The sequence below is a fragment of the Phyllobates terribilis genome, unplaced genomic scaffold, assembly GCF_046119375.1.
Source record: "Phyllobates terribilis strain yellow unplaced genomic scaffold, ASM4611937v1 Scaffold_5__5_contigs__length_657084704, whole genome shotgun sequence".
Classification (NCBI taxonomy): domain Eukaryota; kingdom Metazoa; phylum Chordata; class Amphibia; order Anura; family Dendrobatidae; genus Phyllobates; species Phyllobates terribilis.
The window spans coordinates 180,790,085-180,810,580 of NW_027362765.1; the positions used below are offsets into that span (position 1 = coordinate 180,790,085).

The 20,496-nt window shown below is 47.9% G+C and overlaps 1 protein-coding gene across 1 annotated transcript in view; it reads right to left on the reverse strand.

Moving 5' to 3' along the window:
• LOC141271517 (microtubule-associated serine/threonine-protein kinase 3-like) overlaps positions 1-20,351 on the reverse strand; it is a 45,913-nt gene extending 25,562 nt beyond the window's left edge. The window contains exon 1 of the mRNA XM_073681576.1: positions 20,129-20,351. The gene's annotated coding sequence lies outside the window, so the exon portion shown is untranslated. The remainder of the gene's footprint in view (positions 1-20,128) is intronic.
• Positions 20,352-20,496: the final 145 nt, after the last annotated feature.

Sequence of the window (20,496 nt, forward strand, 5' to 3'; positions counted from 1 at the left end):
CAGGGAAGTCTTGGCTGTCTTGGAAGTCTTGATACCCCTCTTTCAGTCTGTGGGAAAGCTGTATGAGTTTTGCTTAATGATGGCCTATAGTAGCCTAAACGGTGGCTCTGCTTATGCACTTTATTTCTCAAAACGCATTGCAGATCAGCCATTTCCAAACTCTGTAGTGATTAAATTCAAGGCGTAAAGAAAGATCTTTGTGTGTGACTAAGCACCGCCGAGAAGTGTGAGATGATGTTGGATGGGCTGCCATTGCTTATGGAACAAGCTGCATTAGAGGACTTCCTGGGAGAAATGACAGCCGGAGTAGATACGGTTTCCCTCTATGCCAGTCCTTTCACCAACCTAAAGAATATGGTTGCGGTGAAATACAACTCTCAACGAGAAGCAGTGTCAGACTGAAGAACATTGGGCCCACCAGAGGATTTGATTCTGATGGCCCACCCTTTTCCCCTTCTCAAAAGCCGCATAGCAGCTGCAAGGTTTGCGCTATGAACTCTCCTGAAGGAGAAGCCTGGGCCCACCGGAGGATTCTCAGGTTCTCTTGTGGGTCCGTTCAACCCTGTCGAGAAGCAGACCTGGCTAAGAAAAGTCTGTGTGAAGGTTCCCGGACACTGTATGCCTGCATTTTTTACTGAGGAGGAAACCTGGAGAACCTGGGGGAAACCCCTGCAAACACAGGAAGAACATACAAACTACTTGCAGATGTTGTCCTTGGTGAGATTTGAACCCAGGACCCCAGTACTGCAAGACTGCAGTGCTAACCACTATGTCACCGTGCTGCTCTCTCTGTTCTCCCTCTGATATCTAACATGCCGGAGAAACTTGCATCTACTGCCACTCAGTGTCTTCAGCACCTTTGTGAGAAACTAATGTTTGGGCAGCCACTCCATCTACCAAATAAACTTCCTGAGAAGGAAATTGTGGATGACTTCGCTTCTGGTACTGGGTGCACTGCTAATACCATGGCTTGCCATAATTCACTGGAAATATTCCAGGCTGGTTGGAGACAAGCTCATTCCCACAGAAAAGTGCCAGCAGCAAGCTGAGGAGATGGTGGCCTCTATCATCATAAAGGAGTTAGCTCATTGTCTAGGAAACTGCCCACCGCTGCTGTCTACCTTGTGACCATTGTGTTGAAGCTTGCAAGGTGTCATGGGTTTACCGAGACTGAGAGGAGCTAGGAGACCTCAGCGTCTGATTCCTCTCACTCCTGCACTCATTAGAAGCCTTTCGCCTTCATATTAATCGGTGCAGGTTTCTTTTAGCAGTGCAGGGGTTATTCTGCTCAGTTGTGAGCTCCTGGAATCTTACCTTCATTTAAGCTCTCAGCAGATTTGTCCTGTGCATCTCCCCTACTGTGTAACTCTGTACCCCAAAATATCAGACTCTCGCCTACTGTGGAAACCTTGAAAAGGAAGCTGAAGACCCACTTCTTCTGACAAGTGTACAGTCTGCAGCAACCTCACTCCAGCATACCGCTGAACGACCAGCTGTACCCTGACCTACTGTATCCTCACCCATACCTTTTAGCTTGTTTGTGCGCCCTCGTGGGCAGGGTCCTCTTTCCTCTTGTACCAGTCAGTGACCCCTTTTCACATGTAAAGCGCCATGGAATTAATGTCGCTATAATAATCAATAATAATTATAATACTTGCACTCTGGGTCAATTGATGGCACTTTCCTGGTGTCTGCCCCTAATTTTATGTGTTTTCGCAGCTTTTGGACTCGTTTGAAGGTGTTGTGTATGCGTTTGTTTTTGCTCTCCATTGAATCCAATGGTGTTCAGTAATGTTCGGCGAATATTCAACAAATAAATTGGCGAATATTGAAAATTTGACGATCGCAATCCGAACCGAACATTGAAACATTCTCTCATCTCTACACATGACAAAGCTAAGAGGCTGAACTCCACCATCTCCAATCTGTTGGCCACGGAAATAGTGGTCTTAGGCCCTAATTTTTTTAAATGTAAACACTCCTGATTGCGTCTACATCTGCTTGGTTGGCTGTAGTGGAAGAGGTGTCGGTCCCCATTATAATAGTTTTGCTCTATTGAAATTAATACTTTGGTGCAGATATTGTTCTCACAGGGGTACACATGATTAAATAGAAATTGGTTTTCTTTCTACCGTGGTATATAAATCAGGCTATATTTCATCTTTTAATTCTTTGGCGCAGATATCGTTTTCCAAACAGGGGTACACAGACATGAAAAACTGAAAATTGGTATATAAAGCAGACTACATCTCAGCTTAAAATTATTTGGGGCAGATATTGTTCTCCCCACAGGGGTACACAGACATGATAAACTCAAAATTGGTATATAAAGCAGGCTACATCTCAGCTTAAAATTCTTTGAGGCAGATATTGTTCTCCACACAGGGGTACACAAATATGATAAACTCAAAATTTGTTTTCTTACTATCATGGTATATAAAGCAGGCTACATCTCAACTTAAAATTTTTTGGGGCAAATATTGTTCTCAATAAAGGGGGGGGGGGGGAGTTGAGTCCGAGCAGCTTCCTGACCCTCAACACCAAACGTTAACCCCTGAGGAGGTGGAGGTGATCCTGATGAGACTCAGATACCTGAGGATCACGTGGACTTTACTGTGTTGTCAGGACAAGAAGAGGAGGAGGGTGACTCTCAGGGCGAGGAATGGGATAACACATTGGATGATGATGAGGTTGTGTATCCCGCTTGGTGTGAACCCAGAAGCATGCAGCTGAGTAGCTCATCTGAGGAGGTGAATGAGGAGGAAGACAGGAAGGTTGCGTTGTGTCCTACGGCGCAGACACTGAGTCATGCAACCGCGACAAGCACTGCATCCTTACCCACAACTGTGGCAGTGATCAGCACCGGTCGCGGGTCTGCAGCTCGCAGGGGCAGCAATCGTTGCCTAGTCTGGGCCTTTTTTGACACCGCAAGGGATGAGCCAACTCACGTTATCTGCCAACTCTGCAAGAAAAAACTTAGTAGAGGGAAAAAGTGCAATAATTTTACTACTAGATGCATGAACCTTCACATGCGCAATTGTGGCGCCCGTGTCTACAGCGCCACAAAATGCCTGCATGTGTAATATAATTCATATGTATTGCCAGTTATGGTGAGGACTAAATTCTCTGATGTTATCATTACATACACACATTGTTACCCAATCCCTTACTGGAGGATTGTGCACTTTTGCCAAACCAGGAAGTTGTGCACAATCCCTCAGAGAGGGTAGGAGGTGCTTGAGTAGTTGTAGTTTTGGTGAGAAAGATGTAGCATCATGGAGTGCCCTGTGCAAGGGAGAGAAGCATGCTGCCTCTGCAAGGACAAGCTGCACAAGGCCGGGTTTCAGTCCCGAGAGCACAGAGACTTCCCGGGTCCATGCTAAACTGAAAGACTGCTCAGTCTTTTTGACTGGCTGAAAAGGGCTTTTTCCTAGGGGCTCAGCGGTGCATAGAATCAGGAACACTACTACAGGAGAAAGTAGGTGTTTTGCACAGGATTCAAGCTGCCTGCTCGCTGCAAGGGATCATGGATCCAGTAACTGTTTACCTCGACCCCTGAGGATCCAAGGAATCGTCTACCAGAGGTATAATTAGCAGCCGGAAGCCTACACAACCTCACAGCAGAGAATTAACCCTCACCATGCAGGCCTGACCAAAACCCTGTATGTGAATTGCATAGAATCTTCTGGAACTGTTTGCAGAACTCCAGTAAAAGGTACAAACTGGTTATTACCCTGTCTAAAGCTAATTATTTTCTGCCGCGCCATTCCAGCTCTAACTCCCCTGGGAGCCAGCCCTGGTTGGGAGGGGTTAACCATCTGGCACTGCTCATCAGCACCTAACTCCCATGGATCCTCATCAGTGCCCGGCCATACCAGGCCAAACATCCCAACTGGCGTCACAAACCCTCGGACCGCCGTACACCAGTACCGTGACCGCAGCGGCCCGGTCGGGGCGGCACACAGTCATCATGCGTTACTCTGGCAATCTTACTGCGATAAAATGCGGATCTCAACAACGATCAGCCGCCCCATCAACCGCATCTGCTGCTTCTTCCTCCTCCTCTGTTACCGCGCCAAGTATTGTCATGCAGGTCTCCCACCGCAGAACCTCCGGTTCTTTACCCACTCTAGTCAGGCTGAGTGAGAACCCGTCAGCTGTAACGGAAGCCGACATGCTTGCTGTGTTTTGACCGATCTATATATACACTGCACAGCACCACTTCTCCTGTCCTGTATACTGGGTGTAATTCTCGTTATCTGTATTATTCTGTATACATACACTGCACAGTACCACTTCTCCCTCCTGTATACTGGGTGTAATTCTCAGTATCTGTATTATTCTGTATGTATACACTGCACACTACCATTTATCCTGTCCAGTATACTGGGTGTAATTCTCAGTATTATTCTGTATATACACTGCACACTACCATTTATCCTGTCCTGTATACTGGGTTTAATTCTCAGTACCTGTATTATTCTGTATATATACACTGCACAGTACCACTTCTCCTGTTCTGTATATATACACTGCACAGTACCACTTCTCCCTCCTGTATACTGGGTGTAATTCTCAGTATCTGTATTATTCTCTATGTACACTGCTCAGTACCACTTCTCCTGTCCTGTATACTGGGTGTAATTCTCAGTATCTGTATTATTCTGTATATATACACTGCACAGTACCACTTCTCCTGTCCTGTATACTGGGTGTAATTCTCAGTACCTGTATTATTCTGTATATATGCACTGCACATTACCATTTCTCCTGTTCTGTATATATACACTGCACAGTACCACTTCTCTTGTCCTGTATAGTGGATGTAATTCTCAGTATCTGTACTATTCTGTATATATACACTGCACAGTACCACTTCTCCTGTCCTGTATAGTGGATGTAATTCTCAGTACCTGTATTATTCTGTATATATACACGGCAGGTCTTTTTTTTTATTGATAGAATAAGTACATTACATGACAGAACAATAATACATTACAGGACACCAAACATAAGAACAAAACAAGATGACAAATCACAGAAAATAGAAACAAAATAAATCACCGCAGGAATATATACATATACAAGAAATAACTATTATAAAACCTATAAAACCCCCGGCCCAGCTTCATTCATACTACTATATACAATCCCACACAACGCTCACACCGTCCTATATACACATAAAACACCGTCCCATATACAAGATTATATACAATAAAACACTAAACCTAATATAACGTATATACAACCGGACACTAACACTAACCTACTGGTCCCACTGCCTGACCTTAGTCACACCCTTACCGCACCTCATTCACACCACAGAAAACCAAAAATAACAATATATACAATAGTGACATGGACAATTTTAAACCTTTTTTTTTGTTGTAATTTTTAATACATATATAAAACACAGACCTACACTAACTATCCCGCCACCCCTGATCCAGCTCTGGCCACAAAGTTCAGGATTACTCCGAGCTAGGATCAGGCCCCAAAGTTTTTCCCCAGGCGGGGCCTGGACCAGGCCAGATCAGTCCTCTTATCACCGCTGATGAAGAACCCCCCCCCCAAATCCCCCACCCAACCTAACTAAAAACCCCTATTATACATTATATACAATATATACAGAACACAACCTACACACTCACCATCCAAGGCTCAAGTTCGATGCCGGCAAACCTTCTATTCAGGAGACAGGAATACAAAACAAAAATCTAGGGTGGAAAGACATCAGCCCACCACCAGGATATAGGAGTACTACCGGACTAAGGCACCCTGAAGGAAAAGCCCCTCCAGAGACGGGCCGCCCTCCGGGCACCCAGTCTTTCATACTCCAGAGAACGTACCTTCACCAGGTCACCTAGGATGTTCCTACAGACTTCATCTACATGGAGGATTTTACTCTGCGTCGAGACTAAAACTCGTGCGTTCCACGTGAAATACCTGACCACTGCGCTGACTATGAATAAAGTGTCTCGGTCCCTTCTCCCAAGGTCTCCGAACGCTCCATAGGCCCACCCGGCGTAGGACAGAGTAGCCAGCCGCGGCCAACCAATGGAAGCCCCCACCCTGTTGTACACCTCTGTATTAAAGGGACAATGAAGCAGGAAGTGCTCCATGCTTTCCAGCACGTTAGCACAAGCCTCACGGGGGCAATTCCTGTCCTCGGAGCTCCTGAACTTCAAATTGTCCCTCACATACAGCTTACCATGGAAGCAGCGCCAAGTCAAGTCCCAGTACTTCTCGGGGATCCTGCTAGAATTTAACAAACTCAACCCAACCTCCAGATCCCGACTTGGGCAGTCTTTGAGGGCCAATGGACTCTGAAAATGAGAAAGCAAGACCCTCATATCGAGGAGTTTCCTCGGGAGGGACCTCACCTCCCACATTCCCAGACCCCACCGGCGGATCATTTTCAGAACCGGGGTAACATAAGCCGGGAGATGCCCGTGTGGTGTGCGAAGATCCTTCAATCTTCCCCCTGTCTCCCATTCCTGGAAGAAAGGCTGAAACCATCCCTTGCAGGAGAATACCCACGGAGGAGCCCTCTCTTTCCAGAGGTTTGCCACGTTCACTTTCAAGAAGGTGTTCACTAGGAACACCACGGGATTCACCATATTCAAACCCCCTAGTCTCCTCGTGCGGTAAGTGACCTCCCGCTTGACTAGGTTCAGTCTGTTCCCCCATAACATCTGGAAGAACAGACTTTAGACCCGTGTCCAGAGAGGCTCTGGCAAGACACAGACGCTGCCCAGGTAGATTAGCAAGGGGAGCAGGAAAGCTTTGCACAGGCCAACCCTTTCCCTCAGGGTCAAAGACCAACCCCTCCATTGGTCCACTCTTTGGGTGACACCTTTGATTCTGCCTTCCCAGTTTTTCGTGGGGTAATCACCCTGGCCGAATTCGATGCCCAGGACTTTGGCATGTTCTTGGGGTTCGGGGAGGGTGTCCGGAAGATCAAACCCGGGATCTCCGCCTCCCAGCCAGAGACTCTCACACTTATCCTGGTTGACCTTGGACCCGGATGCCTCCGAGTAGCGTTCCACTTCTGACATCACCACCACTGCCTCCTCTTGCGAAGAAACAAAGACGGTGACATCGTCCGCGTAGGCCACCACCCTCAGGATAGCCTCCGGCGCCTCCCCGCCCATCCGCACCCCCGCCAACGGTCCACAATCGATCCTTCTGAGGAAGGGATCGATCGCAAACGCGTAAAGCAAAGGGCTAAGAGGACAGCCCTGACGGACACCGGATCCTACCCCGAAAGGTCGTCCAATCTACCCATTCACCAGAGGGAAAGTCTCAGCCCCTGCATACAAGGTCTTAAGCCAGCCCACAAACCCTCCAGGCAGACCATACCTCAAAAGAGTGGACCAGAGGTACTCGTGGTTAACCCGATCAAAGGCTTTTGCCTGGTCCAGGGTCAGCAAGAACCCCTTCCAGAGGCCCGCCCTGCCTTGCTCCACGGCCTCTCGGACACCTAGAACAGCACTAAAAGTGCTACGGCCAGGAACGCAACAGTGCTGAACCTCCGAAAGGAGCCGGGGTGCAAACTTCACCAGCCTGTTGAAAAGTATCTTAGCCAAAATCTTCCTGTCCACATTGAGAAGTGCTATGGGACGCCAGTTCTCAATGCGTGACGGATCCTTACCCTTTGACAAAATGATCAAAGCTGACCTCCTTAATGATCTCGGCAGAGTGCCCGAGGAAAGACACTCGTTAAACACCTGAGTCAAGAGGGGGACCAAAGAGTCCCTAAAGGTCCTAAAGAACTCGGATGTTAAGCCATCCGGACCTGGCGATTTTTTGGGCCTAAGCCCATCGATCGCCAGTCTCACTTCCTCTTCTTTGATTGCTTCTCCAAATCGCCCAGCGAGAGGTCAGCCCCTGGCTCAGGAACGGATTCAGCCAGGAAAGCCGACATCCCGTCACGATCAAGCGCCCTCCTTCCCAAGAGGTGCGAGTAGTAGGAACTGACGACCTCCAAGATCCCTGATCTGGACCTTCTCAGGGACCCCGTACTGTCCACCAGCCCCGTCACTATCTTACTATTCACTGACATCTTACAGTTTCTGTAAGGGTCGGGCGAGCAGTACTTCCCGTAGTCCCTCTCGAAAACCAAAGATGCGTGCCTATCGTACTGACACCTCTTCAGCAAGGACTTCACTCTGGAGATCTCCTCGCGGCTACCTCCAGTCGAGACAAGATGCTCGAGTTTCCTCCTCAGGCTTTGATACAGGCGATCCCTGTTCAGGCTTCTGAGGTTCGAGAGCTGCCGGAAGAATCTCGCCACCCGATGTTTGAACATCTCCCACCACTCTGACTTAGTGTTACTTAGGCCCAGCAATGGTACCTGGCTCTGAAAGAATTCCTCAAAAGACCGTCTCACAGCTTCTTCCTCAAGGAGTGACGAATTCAGCTTCCAATAGCCTCTTCCCATCCGAGGAGTCTCTGTAACGTTCAGAGAAAACATAATCAAACAGTGATCGGAGAACTCCACCTCCACAACCGACAACGGTGAAGAGACGGCCTCCTCCTTCAAATAAAACCTGTCTAGCCTAGACCTGCACTGACTACCTCTAAAAAAGGTGAATCCCGTGTCGCCCAGGTTGTGCCGGATGTGGACATCCACCAGGCGAGCCTCACTCACTATCTTGTTTAACGCGACGCAGTCATAAGCCAGCCGGTCTCCGGAACCTCCTCTATCACAGGATCTCGTGACATTGTTGAAATCCCCTCTGAAGACCACCTGCCGACTCGAAAATAAAAAAGGTTTGATCTTCAGGAAGAGACATTTGCGGTCCCACTTGGACTGGGAACCATAGATGTTAATGAGCCGAAGCTCTTGTCCCCCCATGGAGACATCTAGGATCAAGCATCTCCCCATTTCTAATTCGATCACTCGTCTGCATTCAACCGCTGCGGTCTTAAAAAGGACCGCCACCCCGCTATACGGCTCGGCCGCAAGAGACCAGTAGGAGGGCCCATGCCTCCACTCCCGCCTTGCTTTATGCAAGGTTGATATATCGGTCAACCTGGTCTCCTGCAAAAACAAAATGTCGGCGTCAAGTTGGCCGAGAAAATGAAAGGCCGTGTACCTTGCCGCATCTGACTTTATGCTGCAAACATTAATAGTTGCCAGCGTCAACGGGGTGGGTGCCGCCATCATGATTGATTGAATTAGATAGCCTTTTTCTTCCCACCACTGACAGTCCCAACCTCTTCCTCCGATAATGACGGGTTTTTAGTGCGCTTAAGACAAACAGACTCGTCCATTCTCTCCTTACATACATTCTTGCCCTCGTCTGGTGGTCCTGGGTTAGTCGTCCCCCCAGAGGGCTTTGTATTTGCCCCCCGAGAGGAAGACCCAGCCATCTCCTGAGCCCCAACCACCTTGTCCGCAACCTCCGGCCCCGGGTCCCCACTTCCCCCCTCCAGAGGGAGGTCCTGGAGAGCCCCGAACCGGTTGGAGAGATCCACCAGAGGGGGGGCGGCTGAACCCTCCAATGGCGCTTGGATCACGGCCAGAGAGTCAGAGGGGTCGCACTCCAAAGAGGCAGCTCGAGACCTGGTCCCCCTCCTACCTCTGGCCATTTTTCTGTTACCCTTTTTCTTTTTCTGTGACCACTCCCCCTCTCCCTCATCTGGACTGTCACCAGAAGAGGGTTCCTGGGAAGACGTGGCGTCCTCTCGCTCTTCCCTTTCAAGTCTCTTGACTTCCTCGCTCAATTCACTGTCTTTAGGATCCTCAGCTGCAAGTGAAGTACCTGGGTCAGAGTTTAGGGACATTACTCCCTGCCCCCTGTCCCCACGGCGCTTCTCCTGCCGCCTGATGGTGGATGGCGGCAGCTTGCTCCTCACCGGTTCCCTGCCTCCCCCGCCCCTACTGGTCCCTTCACCGGCAAGATTAGTTCCAGCTTTCGCCTGTCCCGCACTCGCCGCTTTCAGGACCGCATTGGCGAAGGAACGCGGACAGCGACTGAACGGGTGACCGAGGTCACCACACAAGTTACACCTAATCCTGCGACAGGCAGCAGCAAGATGACCGAGGTCCCCACACAGTGCGCATTTCTGGGTGGTACACTGTGCACTGAAGTGTGTGGGACTACCGCACCTGTGACAGACCTTAGGCTGCCCCCGGTAGAAAATCAAGATCCTATCCCTCCCCAAAAAGGTTGAGGAGGGGATATGGGTAACAGTGTTTCCCGAAACCTTCAATCTCACCATGAAGGTCCAGGCCCCTGACCAGATACCATGGTCATCCAGATTCTTTTCGGGAATATTGGTGACCTCTCCGTATCGACTCACCCAGGTGGTAATGTCCATACAGGAAAGCGACTCGTTACTAGTCAAAACGGTCACTTTCCTGACTGAATCTTGGCGGGTTATTGCCAGGGGAAAGAGACCATGCCATTCGGGGCGACTCCGAGCCAGCTCATGGCGAGACCAGAAAAGCTCAAGGCCCTCCGGTCTCATGAAGCTGACATCGAAGTAGGAGGTCCCGTAGGGATGGATCAAGGCAAAGATGTCATATGCCGCAAAGCCCATCCCCAGCAGGAGCTCAACCACCTTCGACCTATCAGGACAGGCATCCTTGCTTAGCCACTGGAGACGGACCACGTTCCTACGGTTACTCCTCTGCCCCGTTGTCGGCAGAGACCAGACAGTCTCTGCCCCTCTATCTCGGAAGGCTGAAAGACCATGTCTCTCTATCCAGAAAGACAGATCAACCTCCCTCCCCTCTACAGTGATGGAGCTCTACCCTCTCCTCAGGGCGTCCAGGAGCTGCTGTTGCAAGTCACCATCCCCAGGGCCACCAGACGAGGGCGCACTACTACCCCCAGCACTGACAGCTCCTGAATAGCTTTGGGCTGAAGCCCCCGCCAATGCTGGGGGGGGCAGCGGGACCAGCGCCTACTTCCCCCCCACCAACACCAGTGCTGCTCCCACCATTCACTCCAGTACTATTCACACCATTCGCAGGACCATTACTCCCACCATTCATTACACCACTACCCCCAACATTTGCTACACCACAACTCCCACCATTCCCACAACTCCCAGCATTCATTCCACCACTACCCCCACCATTTGCTGCATCATCATTCACTGCACCACTACCCCCACCATTTGCTGCATCATCATTCACTGTACCACTACTTCCACCATTCCTACTACTCTCACCATCTGCTCCACCATTACTCCCATCATCTGCTCCACCATTACTCCCATCATTCATTGCACCACTACTTCCATTCCCTTTACTTGTAACCCCATTACCTCTGCTGTTCTCTACACCTTCCACAGTCACCTCCATTCCTTCCTCCCTTGTGTCTGGTGTCTCTGCACTCACACCTGCTGGGCCGGGGGAGGGGAGCACTCCCAGAGACTCCTTTCCCTGCAGCACCACACCCGTTTCCCTTTGGTTGCTGCTGGCTTTCTGCAGGTCGTCTCCTGGAGCGCCCCGCCCCCCTACTGCAGCATTTTGGTCCTTGTTCTGGCCAGACTGTTTTCTCGGCATCTCTGCCCGCCCTGCACCCACAGACTTTGGGGTCTTAGTGTCCTTTTTGGGCGCTGGGGCACACTGCCCCCCTGTCGCAGCAGTGTGCCCAGTGTTCTTTGCAGATGTGTTTTTCACATGCTTCCCTGCCCCCCCAGCCCCGGTGATAACCAGCTTAGCCGCAGAGGGCAGGGTGGGAAACTCCACAGAACTTCCTATGTCCGGCGCTGAGTACCTCCACAGCCTCGCCCCCTGCACTGTTCCCCGCACAGATGGCAGCATCGCCGGACGTCCTCCTCCTCTCCCCACCTTGCCTCTGCCTCGAGCCCACTGCAGAGCCTGTGCCTTTAGGTTTGGTGGGATTTAAACAGAAGGTGGCAGGCGCAACATCAGACATTGGTACATACTTGTAACTCACCACCTCCTGTGCAGCTCCTCCGGTCTTCCTCTTCCTCCTCTTGGTCTCCTCCACTGGTTTGTCCTCACCGAAGGAAAACCGCGTCAAGTCCACTGGAGACTCCAGCAGTCGGATCTCCATCAGCAGTCCCCCTTCCTCCTCCTCCCCCGACACTCCAGCCTCTGCTGTCGGAGTCCTCTGCCCTGCAGGGAGACCACTTGAGCTCCGGCTCTGCCCCTCACTGGCTCCAGCAACTGAGACTTCAGTCACCTCTTCATCTTCCTCCTCCTCTTCACTAAGGACGCCGGCTGGCGGTTCTCCTGAGGTGTTTAACCCCTTCATTTCTGAGAACCGCCGCTGGTTCTTAAACCTCTCCAGGAAGGGACCTGCGCTTTTCTCAATCCCCTCCCGGAGGAGCACTAACCTGACCACCTCGTCTCTGAGGGCTTTAAACCTCTGGGAGGTCGCGGGTCTTTCCTTGTTGGACGCCCGGGTGTTCAGGACCCGGGCCTCCCTCAGCTCCTCTTTCAGCTGGGTTAGTGCTTTGCCGGCGTCCTCGTACTCTCGCAACGTGGCGACCACTCGGGAGGAGAAGGAACTTGTGGACTCGCTGGAGCTCATCTCCCCCCAGGATCTTGCTGGGCTCTTGTTCTTGGGGCCTGGGGTGCCCCGGTCTCCCTCTCTGGGCGGGCGGTGAACAGTCTCGGGGTTGGAGCAGGTGGATGTGCTCTTCCTCACCCTTCCCGATCTCCTCACTCCCTCCTGGGCCGGTTGTTGAGGCTCCTTCTCCCCCGCCGGCATAGACCGGGGGATAGGAGGCTGGGAAGCCATGCCGGCCTCCCAGTAGGCCTGCCTCTCCCTGGGGAGAAGAGAGGCAGACGACGACCCTCCTCCTGGAAGTGCTTGAGCTCAGGAGGCAGGTGCTACTCTCAGCACCACTCCTCCTGTCCTGTGTGTATACACTGCACAGTACCACTTCTCCTGTTCTGTATATATACACTGCACAGTACCATTTCTCATTTCCTGTATACTGGGTGTAATTCTCAGTACCTGTATTATTCTGTATATATACACTGCACAGTACCACTTCTCCTGTCCTGTATACTGGGTGTAATTCTCAGTACCTGTATTATTCTGTATATATGCACTGCACATTACCATTTCTCCTGTTCTGTATATATACACTGCACAGTACCACTTCTCTTGTCCTGTATAGTGGATGTAATTCTCAGTATCTGTACTATTCTGTATATATACACTGCACACTACCATTTCTCATTTCCTGTATACTGGGTGTAATTCTCAGTACCTGTATTATTCTGTATATATACACTGCACAGTACCACTTCTCCTGTTCTGTATATATACACTGCACAGTACCATTTCTCATTTCCTGTATACTGGGTGTAATTCTCAGTACCTGTATTATTCTGTATATATACACTGCACAGTACCACTTCTCCTGTCCTGTATACTGGGTGTAATTCTCAGTATCTGTATTATTCTCTATATACACTGCTCAGTACCACTTCTCCTGTCCTGTATACTGGGTGTAATTCTCAGTATCTGTATTATTCTCTATATACACTGCACAGTACCACTTCTCCTGTTCTGTATATATACACTGCACAGTACCACTTCTCCCTCCTGTATACTGGGTGTAATTCTCAGTATCTGTACTATTCTGTATATATACACTGCACAGTACCACTTCTCCCTCCTGTATACTGGGTGTAATTCTCAGTATCTGTATTATTCTGTATGTATACACTGCACACTACCATTTCTCATTTCCTGTATACTGGGTGTAATTCTCAGTACCTGTATTATTCTGTATATATGCACTGCACAGTACCACTTCTCTTGTCCTGTATAGTGGATGTAATTCTCAGTATCTGTACTGTTCTGTATATATACACTGCACAGTACCACTTCTCTTGTCCTGTATAGTGGATGTAATTCTCAGTATCTGTACTATTCTGTATATATACACTGCGCAGTACCATTTATCCTGTCCTGTATACTGGGTGTAATTCTCAGTATCTGTATTATTCTGTATATATGCACTGCACAGCACCACTTCTCCTGTCCTGTATACTGGGTGTAATTCTCGTTATCTGTATTATTCTGTATACATACACTGCACAGTACCACTTGTCCCTCCTGTATACTGGGTGTAATTCTCAGTATTATTCTGTATGTATACACTGCACACTACCATTTATCCTGTCCTGTATACTGGGTGTAATTCTCAGTACCTGTATTATTCTGTATATATGCACTGCACAGTACCAATTCTCCTGTTCTGTATATATACACTGCTCAGTACCACTTCTCGTAACCTGTATACTACGACTAAGGCCAGCTTCACACTACCCTATAACACGGCCGACTGTTATGCGATAAAACATTGCATAGCACTCGGCCCAGTGTTATTCTATGGGCAGCTCAGAGCAGCATGGAGTACAACTGCAGTATGCTGCGATTTGCAGCGAGACTCAATTCATTTGCACCCATACAACTCTATGGATGCGTGTGAAACATCAGACTGCACTCGGATGTCATCTCTGTGCAGTCCGATATTCTCAGAATCAGCTCGTGGAGAAGATGGAGAAATTACTTTCTCTGTCTCCTCCACATCTGTGCTGCGATCCTCTCATGTGAGAGAATTTCAGCACAGTAGCATGGTACTCGGCTCACATTCGCAGCAGATCAGGAGCCGAGGGTCATTAGCATATCGCATTTGATGCTCTCTCATCGGATGCCATATGCTGGTGTGATTACAGCCTAATACTCATTATCTGTGTTAGGGTTCGCTCACACCGGCGAGTAGCCAGCATATAACTCGGACGAGTGCTATCCGATGTTTCATTGGATAGCACTCGTTCCAGTGTTATACTATAGAGCAGTGCCGACTAGCGTTTATTTTATCATAAAGTCAGCATGAGAAAAAAAATCGCTGCATGCTGTGATTAGCAGTGTATATCAGACGGCGCACACCAATACAAGTCTATGGGTGAATGCAAAATATCGGACTGCACTCAAATGCCATCCGAGTGCAGTCTGATATATGCCGACTCACAGAATGGAGAAGATAGAGAAATTAAGTTCTCCATCTTCTCCGCACCTGTGATACAATTCTCGCATGCAAGAGAATTGGATCACAGCAAAATGACATTCGGCTCACGCTCGCAGCAGAGTTTAAGCCGAGGGTCATTTGCATAAAGCATCCAATAGTCTCACATGAGAGAATCATTGGATTCTTCACACCACTGTGAGCGAGCCCTTATTCTGTATACTGTATATGCACTACACAGTACCACATCTCCTGTCCTGTATACTGGGTGTAATTCTCAGTATCTGTATTATTCTGTTTATACACTGTACAGTACCACTTCTCCTGTCCTGTATACTGGGTGTATTTCTCAGTATCTGTATTATTCTGTATATACACTGCACAGTACCACTTCTCCTGTCCTGTATACTGAGTGTAATTCTCAGTATCTGTATTATTCTGTTTATACACTGCACAGTACCACTTCTCCTGTCCTGTATACTGAGTGTAATTCTCAGTATCTGTATTATTCTGTATATACACTGCACAGTACCACTTCTCCTGTCCTGTATACTGGGTGTAATTCTCAGTATCTGTATTATTCTGTATATACACTGCACAGTACCACTTCTCCTGTCCTGTATACTGAGTGTAATTCTCAGTATCTGTATTATTCTGTTTATATACTGCACAGTACCACTTCTCCTGTCCTGTATACTGGGTGTAATTCTCAGTATCTGTATTATTCTGTATGTACACTGCACTACACAGTACCACTTCTCCTGTCCTGTATACTAGGTGTAATTCTCAGTATCTGTATTATTCTGTATATACACTGCACAGTACCACTTCTCCTGTCCTGTATACTGGGTGTAATTCTCAGTATCTGTATTATTCTGTATATACACTGCACAGTACCACTTCTCCTGTCCTGTATACTGAGTGTAATTCTCAGTATCTGTATTATTCTGTTTATATACTGCACAGTACCACTTCTGTCCTGTATACTGGGTGTAATTCTCAGTATCTGTATTATTCTGTATGTACACTGCACTACACAGTACCACTTCTCCTGTCCTGTATACTGGGTGTAATTCTCAGTATCTGTATTATTCTGTATATACACTGCACAGTACCACTTCTCCTGTCCTGTATACTGGATGTAATTCTCAGTATCTGTATTATTCTGTATATACACTGCACAGTACCACTTCTCCTGTCCTGTATACTGGGTGTAATTCTCAGTATCTGTATTATTCTGTGTATATGCACTGCACAGTACCACTTCTCCTGTCCTGTATACTGGGTGTAATTCTCAGTATCTGTACTGTTCTGTATATATACACTGCACAGTACGACTTCTCCTGTCCTGTATACTGGGTGTAATTCTCAGTGTCTGTATTATTCTCTGTACATACATTGCACAGTACCACTTCTCCTGTCCTGTATACTGGGTGTAATTCTCAGTATCTGTATTATTCTGTATATACACTGCACAGTACCACTTCTCCTGTCCTGTATACTGGGTGTAATTCTCAGTATCTGTATTATTTTGCATATATACAATGCACAGTACCACTTCTCCTGTCCTGTATACTGGGTGTAATTCTCAGTATCTGTATTATTCTGTATATACACTGCACAGTACCACTTCTTCTGTCCTGTATACTGATGTAATTCTCAGTGTCTGTATTATTCTCTGTACATACATTGCACAGTACCACTTCTCCTGTCCTGTATACTGGGTGTAATTCTCAGTATCTGTATTATTCTGTATATACACTGCACAGTACCACTTCTCCTGTCCTGTTCATAGCAGGCATGTCCGCTTCCATTACAGCTGACGGGCTCTCACACTCAGCCTGACTAGAGCGGGTACAGAACCGGAGGTTCTGCGGTGGGAGACCTGCATGACAATATTTGGCATAGTAACAGAGGAGGAGGAAGAAGGAGTGGATGCGGTTGATGGGGCAGCTTATGGTTGTTGAGGTTCGCTGGTCCGCATTTCAGCACGGTGAGATTCCCAGAGTAACGCATGTTGTTTGCGCTTGTGAACTTTCATGAATGTAGTAGTTAAATTATTGCAGTTTTTCCCTCTACTGAGTTTTTTATCGAAAAGTCTGCAGATAATGTGAGTTGGCTCATCCTTTGCGGTAACAAAAAAGGCCCAGGCTAGGCAACCCTTGCTGCCCCTGCGAGCTGCAGACCCGCGACCACTGTTGGCCACAGTTGTGGCTAAGGATGCAGTGCTCCTCGTGAGCTACTCAGCTGCGTGGCTCTGGGTTCACACCAAGTAGGATCTTCAACCTCGTCATCATCCAATGTGTTATCCCATTCCTCGACCTCAGAGTGACCCTTCTCCTCTTGTTGCCCTGACAGCACAGTACAGTCCGCATGAGCTTCAGGTACCTGAGTCTCATCAGGATCACCTCCCTCCCCGGTGGTTAACATCTGGTGACGAGGGTCAGGAACCTGCTCGGACCCTACTCCGTCCTGCCCCGAACCCAACCTAAAAAAAATTTGGGTATCGGTGCAGATGTTTTCCTCCTCTTCTTGAATATGTGAATGTTTGGTGTACACTTCTGATGCCCATGGTATAGAATGGGTGAACAGTTCTACAGACTCACCCATCTGTGGTTTGCTACAGTCAGTTGGCCAATTGGACAGTTGTGACGTGGGGGGAAGCAAAGGTAATTGGAGTGCCACCTCTATGGACTGTACTGTGTGTGATGTTGGGGTGGAGGAAGAAGAGGTTACAAAAGAATTTCTGCATTACTCAAGGTTCCTAAGAGCACAGTGGCCTCTATAATCCTTAAATGGAAGAAGTTTGGGACCACCAGAAGTCTTCCTAGACCTGGCCGTCCAGCCAAACTGAGCAATCGTGGGAGAAGAGCCTTGGTGAGTGAGGTAAAGAAGAACTCCAAGATCACTGAGGCTGATCTCCAGAGACGCAGTAGGGAGATGGGAGGAAGTTCCACAAAGTCAACTATCACTGCAGCCCTCCACCAGTCGGGCCTTTGTGGCAGAGTGGCCCGACGGAAGCCTCTCCTCAGTGCAAGACATCTGAAAGCCCGCATAGAGTTTGCTCAAAAACACATGAAGGACTCCCAGACTATGAGAAATAAGATTCTCTTGTTTGATGAGACAAAGATAGAACTTTTTAGTGATAATTCTAAGCAGTATGTGTGGAGAAAACCAGGCACTGCTCATCACCTGCCCAATAGAATCCCAACAGTGAAACATGGTGGTGGCAGCATCATGCTATGGGGGTGTTTTTCAGCTGCAGGGACAGGACGACTGGTTGCAATTGAAGGAAACATGAATGTGGCCAAGTACAGAGAAATCCTAGATGAAAACAACTTCCAGAGTGCTCTGGACCTGAGACTTGGCCGAAGGTTCACCTTCCAACAAGACAATGACCCTAAGCACACAGCTAAAATAACAAAGGAGTGGCTTCAGAACAACTCCGTGACCATTCTTGACTGGCCCAGCCAGAGCCCTGACCTAAACCCAATTGAGCATCTCTGGAGAGACCTGAAAATGGCTGTCCACCAACATTCATCATCCAACTTGACAGAACTGGAGAGGATCTGCAAGGAAGAATGGCAGGGGATCACCAAATCCAGGTGTGAAAAACTCATCATTCCCAAGAAGACTCATGGCTGTACTAGCTCAAAAGGGTGCTTCTACTCAATACTGCGCAAAGGGTCTGAATACTTATGACAATGTGATATTTCAGTTTTTCTTTTTTAATAAATTTGCAAAATATTGTACATTTCTGGGTATTTTTCAGTCAAGATGGGGTGCAGAGTGTACTTTAATGAGAAAAAAAATGAACTTTTTAGAATTTACCAAATGGCTGCAATAAAACAAAGAGTGAAAAATTTAAAGCGGTCTGAATACTTTCTGTACCCACTAAAGTAAAATAAATAACCAAAAACAAAAATGCTCCTCCACACCTTTGGCTGTGTTCGCACTTACCGTTTTTGATGCGTTTTTGCACTTCTGCATTGCTTTCAACGGTGAAAAATGCATTCACCAGGAAATGTCATTTTAAGGGTATGTGCACACGATGCAGAAATGAAGCAGAAAATTTCTGCATCATTTCTGCATCTCCCTGGCAGAAAAACGCATGCAGATTGTACATGCGTTTTTCCTGCGGAATACATGCGGATTGACAAGCGCTTTCCAGGCGATTTTAGCATCACCTGGAAAGTGCTTGACAACTTGGTCACACTATATAAATCCATGCAACCGGCATGGATTTATATAGTGTGACCGTAAGAATGTTTAAAAATAAAAAAATAAAGCTATACTTACCCTCCGATGGCCCGGCGTGTGCTGCCGCGTTCATTCCTGGCTTATTCCTGGCTCCCGGGATATCGCGAGATACTGCGCTGAAGGGCCTGCGGTCACATGACTGTGACGTCACCGAAGGTCCTTCAGTCTTGCACGCAAGCAGAGGGAAGGAGACCGGGGGCCGTTGGAAGGTGAATATATCTTATTTTTTTATTTTATTCTTGTTTTTGCAGATTTTTAATGGTACCTGGGTGTGGAGGAGAGTTTCATCTTCTCCACACCCGGGTACCATCCGCACATTAGAACGCGCCAATAATGCAAGTACAAATGCAGTCTTGCGGAATTGGCGCGTTCTAATGCAAGTCAATGGCGGCGAAAACGCCACGTTTCCGCAAAATTAATGGACATGCTGCGGATTTTTGAGCGCAGCATAAACGCTGCGGAAAAATCCGCAGCATGGGCACAGCATATGCGGATTTCCATTGGGGAACATTGCTGCCCTTCTACGATGTGTTTTTAATGCGTTTCCGCAGCTGCAGAAATGCATAAAAAACGCATCGTGTGCACACAGCCTAACATTTTACTACCTTATCTGGCCATGTGGTGTGTGAAACATCATCAGACACATCCTATTAAATTTATTAAGGAGAGACTCTGAAAGTCACAAACATAATTTTTATAGGGCCGCTCTTACTATTCTTAAAGGGCCAGCAGTCGGCTATGCCTTGTTGTTCCCATTATTAAAGAGTGGGTCTCCTATACTGTTATTGCATATGCAGTGACTGCAAGGGCTGCTATTCTGCCACCCGTGTCTGAGGGATGTGATACGGATCTCTGTATAAGCAATGGCATATAGCGTCAACTCACTGACCTGCGCTTCTGTTCCTCATGTACTGCACGTTTTAATCCGGAATGATGATGCAGTGATGAATTCAACAGATTTATTTACAGTTCTTGATGAGGTGAGATGAGGGAAAGTGAAGGATGACGAAAGGGTAGGAATTGTAGGTATTAGAAGTGCCAGGTAAAGTGGTAACAAGAGAATCCTTTCTCCAGTCCTGCAGCATGTGTAGTCAAGATGGATGTGATGAAGAAGAAGGAAGTGAGGAGCAGGAGATAGGAGGAGTTACAGACTGAAAGGTGTTGTGGGTAAAACACAGGAATAATACATGTTATAACATATTATAACAACGGCCAGTAGATGGCAGCAAAGCACAACAATACAATAATCATGTAACA